We start from the raw sequence: 8,697 nt of genomic DNA on the forward strand, positions 1-8,697 counted from the left end.
CACATAGAGTGAAGAATCTGCTGTAGAAATTTGAAAACCAAGTGAGATAAGATATCTGCTCATCTTATCACTCCAAGCACGAGGTGCTTGCTTTAGACCATACAATGCCTTTTTCAATCTGCATACGTGAGTGGGATATCTAGGGTGTACATACCCTTCTGGCTGTGCATACCCTTCTGGCTGTGAGTGGGATATCTAGGGTGTACATACCCTTCTGGCTGTGCCATGTACACTTCCTCTTGTAGATCTCCATTCAGAAATGCATTCTTGACATCCATTTGATGCATTTCCCAGCCATTAGCTGCAGCCATAGCAATGACTGCTCTCACTGTGCCCATCTTAGCCACTGGACTAAACGTCTCATCATAGTCCAATCCTTGGGTCTGTTCATAACCCTTTGCTACCAATCTTGCTTTATGTCTTTCAATAGAACCATCAGATTTGCACTTCACTTTGTAAACCCATTTACATCCAATAACATTCTTGTCCTTTGGTAATGCAACCAAGTCCCATGTATCATTATGGACCAATGCGTCCATCTCTACATCCATTGCTTTCTCCCATACATGCTCTCCAATAGCCTCTGTATAGCATGTAGGTTCCACATGCTTCACCATAGATGTCATATATGCATAGTGCATAGCAAAATCTCTATATGTCAATCTGTCAACTGGATATCTGACTCTCTGGGATCTCCGCAATGCATGCGGGTCACTCTGTACACCTGTAACTCTAGCATGTGGTGGCACATATCTATCCTGTCTAGCACCAGGTGTGCGTAAAACAGGTATGCCAAGCTCCTCATCCAAACTCTCTGAACTAGATGACTCATAACCTGTGATTCCAATTCCTTCGACCTTCTTCTTTCCTTTATCCATAGCACTACTCCTAGTGCTCACACTCTCATGCCTCAAACGTCCTGACCATGGACGTACACTGCTACTCTCAGCTTCTGCCTGCTGCTGCTGGCCCAGACATAGTAGTAGAACTAGAACTTGCTTGTGGTGGCAAGTTCACATGCACATCAGCCTCAAGTGACTCAATAACACCTTCATCTTTTGCTTTGTACCAACTAGCAAGCTCATCAAACACAACATCTCGTGAGATGACCACTTGTCTAGTTTGTGGATTATAACATTTGTATGCCTTTCGATCCTGTGCATATCCAACAAATACACATTTCTCTGCTTTAGGATCCAACTTCCTTCTTCTTTCATCAGGCACATGTACATAAGCTATGCATCCAAAAACTTTAAGATGTCCAATGTCTGGCCTGTAACCTGTAAGCCGCATCACTGGCGTGCTTCCATGAATGGCTGCTGTAGGTGTTTTGTTCAGAATATACACTGCAGTAGCACATGCTTCTGCCCAATAGTAATTTGGCATGCTCTTTTCATTAAGCATTGCCCTTGCCACTTCACATATGACTCTATTCTTTCTCTCAGCCACACCATTATGCTGAGGTGTATACCTGCAAGTCAACTGTCTTCTTATTCCATGCTTCCTCAAGAAATGCTCAAAAGCTTTTGAGGTGTATTCACCACCTCCATCTGTTCTCAGACATTTAATCCAACAGCCATACTGCTTTTCTGCAAAAGCTTTGAAATCCATGAATTTTTCCAACACTTCACTCTTCTCTTTGAGAAAGTATATCCATGTCATCCTGCTGAAATCATCTATGAATGTAACATAGTATAAACTACCTTTGATAGATGGGTTTTGTGCAGGACCCCATACATCACTGTGCACGATCTCAAGTGGCCTGTTACTCATATTTCCTTCTCTAGGAAACCTCAACCTTGCCTGCTTTCCAAACTAACAGGCTTCACAAACATGCATGTGTCCATCATATTTGAATCTAGGCAATCCATTGACAATGCCTCTTGTTTGCATGTTCTTTAATCTCTGTATATTGACATGTCCAATCCTCTTATGCCACATATCAATGTCCTGTACCACATTCCTGCTCTTTGAGAACATGGCTGATTTTAGCTCAGGAATTCCAGCATCCAGCTTAAACAATCTGCCTTCTTTCTTGCCTTTAGCAATCACTCTACATCCATGTTTGAAATCTTCAACGAAGCATCCATGCTCGTTGAAACGAACCTGTAATCCCTGTTCCACCATTTGACCAACTAAGGCCAAGCTTTTAGTGATCGAAGGCACATACAACACATCTGACATAGACTTTGTCTGACCATTGTGCATGACCAATGGTACACTTCCAACATGTGTAATGACATGCTAGGTATCATCACCTGTTTCCACATAGCCTTTTACATCCATAGGCTTCATATGCTCAAACCATTCACCATGACATGTCATATGGTTTGATGCTCCTGAGTCCATATACCATGTGTCATCATTCTCAGTATTTGTCTTCATAGAACCCACAACATGCTTCATGGTGGCAAACAAATGATTTGTTGTGCCATCATTGCTACTTGATGCATAGTTTCCACCATGTTGTGCATAATTTCCACCATAATGACCACCACGTTGTGTTCTACCCCCTCTCAAATCATTCTGTTTGCGGAAATAATCTCTCGCCATATGACCATATTTGCCACAATAATGGCATTCCACATCTTGCATTGAATTTTGTTGGCCTTGCCAACGTCCTCGACCACGGAGGTTACCACGACCTCTTTGAGGTGCATATCCACGACCACCTCGAGCACCATATGAAGGCTGAAAATTCTGTTATGGAGGCCTGTCCTGCCATCCACGACCATTACCACCACGTCCACGTGATGCAAATCTCCCCCTGCCTCTAAAGCCTCTCTGCGAGTAGAAAGCCTGATTTCTGCCATCATCATGGCTAGTAGATGCATCCAGAAATGAATCACTGAGAAACCAACTCATCGAAGTCGGGTAAACCTGTACTCCTCACTGAGATAGATGTATCAAATGATTTGTATTCCTTGCCAAGACCACGCAAGGTAATATCCACCAAATCATCATCAGGCATGGGGGCATTTATTGTGGCCAATGCATCTGCAAACTTCTTGATTTCTTGCACATAATCATGTATGCTCCTTTTATTCCTTTTGACATTATGTATCTGCTGTCGCAACTGAGACTTGCGAGCACTCGTATCTGTATCTGCTGTCGCAACTGAGACTTGCGAGCACTCGTATCTGTATCAAACATCTTGACCAAAGTATCCCATGCATCTTTGGGATTCTCAGCATCCTGTATGTGTATGAGCATAGTATCAGAAATACATATAGACAAATAATGCAGCACTTTGAATGCTCTCTCTGACCATTGCTTATGAGCAATAAGCTGCTGCTGTGTAGGTTGCCGAGGTAGCTCAGGCTCTGGCTCAGCACCTGTAATGAGATTCCAAAATCCTTTTCCTTTCAAGAAACTCTTTATCCTGTACTTCCATGCCTGGAAGTTCTTCCTATCCAGCTTTTCACCACCAACAATCTGAACTGGATTGTCCAACATGTTTGCTCAATGCATACACCTTCCGCACACTTCAAATCTGTAAATGAGCCTTCATCAGCTCAACCACACTCCAATGAATGTTCCAGATACTCCAAGGTAGCCAACAAACTCCAAATTTGATGTAGAAAATCAACCTATAATCATCCAAGATGAACTGACTCACGCAGTCCGAGATACCCTGAATTGACACGCCTTCCAAGGCTCCAAATCACAATGTAATGGTGCAATCAAGTATGGGCAACTTGCATTGACACCTAATCAACCTCAATGTTGAGTATCAACACCTGACATGTGTACATATCAATTTTTGAAAACCCCTTTCTCTGTTTTGGGAAAAACCAGAAAAACCAGTAGAAAATTTGCTCTAATTCCTTCAATATTTGTCCAAATTGGGCAACCAGGCATTCATTAGCTTAGCAATAGTGTCCATCAACTCCATGTAAGAGGAATTTGTCCAATTGTAAAAGACCAAAGATTAATTGCTCAATTAAAATGCTCTGTTTCCAGAGGACAGCCTGTTTTAATCAGCTCATTCCCAGCTCAATTAAGCATCATTGACCAAAAAAATCACATAGCCCTCTTCTCCAATGTGTATAGCATCCAATTGCTAAAGAAATTGTGGAAGATATCAAGTACCCAATGAGAATTTGATCTCCTCGTAGGCAAAATGATCAAAAACTGCTCTGTTTTCACTGTTTGAGCTGCGCCGCCTGCAAATGAGGGGTTTGGGAAGGTTTGTGTTGTCAATTGATGATGGTAATAAGTCCCCAAGACACCTAGGTACATGTGCAATCCACCAATGGTTGGATTTAGGCCAAAATCACACTCCAAATGCTTCAATTTTGGGCTTCCTCTTCTCTGTTTTGTGAGAGGGCTCAAAAACCAGAGATTTTCATACATTCAAATGCTTCCAAAATGCTCCAAAATCACAATAGGGCTTGCGTAGAAGTTGCCATTACATCCCTCATTGTCAGATACATGTTTGCTTTGCCAGATTTACATGTATTTCCACCATACATCAATGTTCCCAAGCTTTAATGGAAAGCTTCCAAAAACCAGAATTTTTCTTTACTTTGATTTGCTCTAACTTGCTTTGCTTTTGCCTGTATCATCTGCAATCCGCTCAAGGATGTTTAGAAGACCTTACCCGGTAGGCCAAGCTTTCAGATCTGATAGTATTTGGTGTGCTCCAAGCTTCACAGCTCCAATGGCAAGCTTCACAGCTTCTCTTCACAGCTTCTTCTCCCTCTTCTCTTCACTCACTCATAAACCCTAATAAACAGCACAAGGCTCTGATACCATGTTGAAAGAACGGTAGAGGGGGAGGAGACACACACATAGGAGCAAACCCTAATGTATATTGCAAACCCTAACCATAGAGGGAAGTCATGTCCACTCTCACACAAAGCATAATGCACTAATCCATAATCCACACAACACACAATGAGTTGTGTCCACACTCTACTAACCCTAACTAATGTCCACACTCTATGACCAGCTGGGCACGCGGTCATTTATGTCTCACACATGTTCCTACCTAATCTGCCAGCACATAGCATAGCTGGCTCACACTGACATCGAGCTTGAATCTCAACACTTTTTAGGCTTATCACCTTCTTTCTTTGCATCCTTACCTGAGGATTCTGATTTTGTCTTATAGAGCCACCATGCAAAGAAGCTTTACCTTTTCCTTTCTGATTTTGGCAACTAAAGCTTGGTCACCAACTCGCATAACATATCTGTTTTATACCTAGACTTGTCTTCTTGCAAGAGTACTAAAACCAGCTCATCAAATGTAAGGGCATTTGGATTTCCCTTCATCATGAGTCTAAGGGTAGAGGCAAAACTCTAATAAGAATCTGGCAATGCATTGAGAACTGTGGGCACCAATGTACTATCAGGATATATCTCATCCACACTAGCAAGCTGCTCCTTAAAATCTTTGATCTTGGTCAAGAAGTTGTCCATTAAGACTCCCTCATTCATGTGCTCAAACTCCAACTGTTTGCGCAGATATGCAACACGTCCTTCATTGTGCACCTGGTATAATGCAGCAAATACATCCCATGCCTATTTTTTTGAAGTCTTACATGACCGAATATGAGGAATAATGCTTCGCTTCATAGAAAGTGCAAGCAATGCATGTGCATGTGTATGTGCATGTGCATGTCTTCCATCCCATCTTGTTTGAGTAGCAATGGTTGGGAGGTACTGGTGGTGCATGTGGAGGAGCCACATCTATATCAGATTCTACTTTAGATGTACCTGCAACACCTGGTTGCACTGGTACTTGTGAAACAGGATGAGTTTCACTACCACTGACCACATTCCAAAGGCCTTTAGCAACCAATACAAGCCTCATCATATAGGACCACAATGGGTAGTTAGTCCCATCAAGTTTGTCCTCATCAGCAGACAACATGTTGAATACATCACTATTGCCAGCCATGACTTTCTACCAACAAATGCAAAATCTTTCAACACACTGCAAGTACTCAGTATTCACTGAATGCAACTCTGGATGGCTACCAAACAACTGACTGAATCACCTGCAAAGTGTATTAAAAATAGCACAAAGTAGAGAATAGAGTGTATGATGGTCGATGTTGTTGAAGACACTGTAGATGCTGCTGCACACCAAATCTTTGCCGCCGCTACACAGCAGCCCAAACACCCAAAATCGAGTAGAACTAATCCAAAATGATGCCTCTCCAAAATGTCTGCAAAAACCTTGCAGTGCCCAAAATGTGTCGAAAACGCGTCGCCCGCGCAGACCCCGAAAATGTTGTATACTTCGTATACAGCACACTATAATAGATACCTTCTTCTCCTAAGAGGGTATCTCAATCGGAGACAGAAAAACATGGTCGTGAGAGGAGAGAGATAGACTACTAGATCAAGTGTCAAGGAAGCTAGCTCTGATACCAATTATTGGAATTAGGGTAACAATGCACACACACAAGATAGAGAAGCTTGAGAGCACACAAACTCACTAGATTAGAATGCACAAATGTGTGCCAGATACAAAAGATAAGTATACACCCCAAAATGAGTAGATAAGAGGGTGCACATACGCACGAGGGAAAAAACCTCCTAGTAAGGGAAAAAGTGCCCCAACGGTCCTAAGTGTGTTCACACACATCACTACCATATAATGGTACAATTAAGGCAACTAAGATGATGGATTTCCTACACCTATGTGTGTTACGGAAGTAACGAGCAAAGTTGTGCACTCTTTCTTATGATGCTTATACGAGATACAATGGTGCCAACACCTTGAGAATTAAGGCTATGATCAATGGGAGGGTTGCCCATGTGCTTGTGGATATAGTGGTAGCACACATAGCTTCGTGAACAAGAGTTCATTGGGCAATCTAAGATTACAGCCATAGCGTTTTCAAAGTTACACATGGTGTAAGTGGCAAATGGGTCAATGATGGATTGCACAATGGCGTGTAAGGATGCAAAGGTCATGCTTTCTAATGAATACACATGCCATGTGGATGTTCTTTCATTGGCAATTGACATTGAATTAGTAGACAATTGGATGTCCACACTTGGGACTGTTTCGAGGATCATGAGCTTTTTGCAATTTCACATTAGACATACTCTCACCATTGAACTAGGAGAAATTAATCTTATTCTTCACCCCCTTGAACTCGTCATGCTCCCTCCCTTGGTTACTCCCTTGGGTTTACCCACATTCGTACATGCATTGGTTGGTCTTCTATCCCAAGTGCCATTGTAGATTACTGACTGTGAGTTTCAGATTTCAAAAAGTAAATCTTCTGTTGACCAAAGTTGATTGTGCAAAAAATTAAATTGTAGGAGTTGATCGGACTTCACATATCCAAATGGAGTGGTTGATGGCTCAAATGAAATTACTTTGTGAGTTAGGGATTTGACCTATTGACGCTCTTGGTTCACAGGCAAAATTTGACATGATCTTACCGCAATGTGACCAAAATCTCAACCCCAAACCAAATATAGCAATCCATACCCTTGCTTACAATCAATTTACATCACTTTTGCAACAATTTATAACCAATTAACATCAACCAACATGGTCTTCCAAGTATCAATTGCATTTGCATAGCATCACATTCACCTTGTAATCATTTTCTTTGCAATCAAGTGTCAACTGGGAACTATTGCCATGGCATCACTTAAGAATATCGATGAAGAGCTTTTACTTGTTAATCTTCTGGCCAAGTCTTCTCACCCTCTCACCAAAGTTTGAAATCCAATGACAAGAGTTGAGGCCATTTCTTCACCAACCATGTAGCTAATCCTTCTATCTACAGCTTTACCAAAGCATTCATGGCAAGGAAAATTCAAGACAGACTCTATCCTTGGCCTCTCCTCCAGTATGCCAAGGACTTCAATCTAGCTTCTAGAATAGATATGGAACAGAAGTAGAGAGGATATAGTTGTTGATTCACTTACAACAGTCGTGTGTAATCATGCTTATCATTATGTTTCCCCAATCTTGATACAAGAGATTAATGTTGATGAAGAGGTTAACGGTAAAGCTTGTTCTTCCCATGGTTCAATGGCTTGATATTCTTCCAATGGTGATTTCTTGAGTATCCCTTCAAAAGCTCTTCAATAATTAGCTTCAATCTCCATTCAAGGTTGAATGTGTCCCTCCTTTCCTTGCCCAAACCTTATGGGAAGCGCATGCAAATGCTTCCAAAACATAGCAAGCCAATGCAAGGCATGAAGATTTCTCAAGAAAATGCATCGATGAATCCCAACCAATGAAAAAGCTGGCCATGAGTGTTTGTATTAGTAACCCTCCCTCTCCACCCCCACCATATTATTGACCGAATCTTGAAACCTCAATATGTATGGAAAGAGAAACCTATGAAAACAAGACTATAGCCCCAATTTTTGAGAAAGATTCATGAAAACACTAATTTTTTGTAAGGAGGAAAAACCCTAAATCCGATTTCCATATTTTAAGAGAACCACATGTATAGGTAGAGGAGAACATGGAGAACATGAAATAGCCATTTTCTTGAGAAAATTTATGATGCAAATTCTAATTTCTTGAGAAAACCCTATTTACCAAAAACATGCTTAAATTAAGCAAGAAAGAGTGCAAATGGAAGCTTACATGAAGGAGACCCCTTGCACAAACTTGAATCACCATTAACAACCAACATTATCACCAAATATGCCCAAGGGTTGGGCGCACAAATCGCAGCCTTATGACAAAAATCGGTAAGTAAGCATGGT

Source organism: Cibotium barometz, chromosome 24 (assembly GCF_041138505.1).
Source record: "Cibotium barometz isolate CiBa-2024 chromosome 24, ASM4113850v1, whole genome shotgun sequence".
Lineage (NCBI taxonomy): Eukaryota > Viridiplantae > Streptophyta > Polypodiopsida > Cyatheales > Cibotiaceae > Cibotium > Cibotium barometz.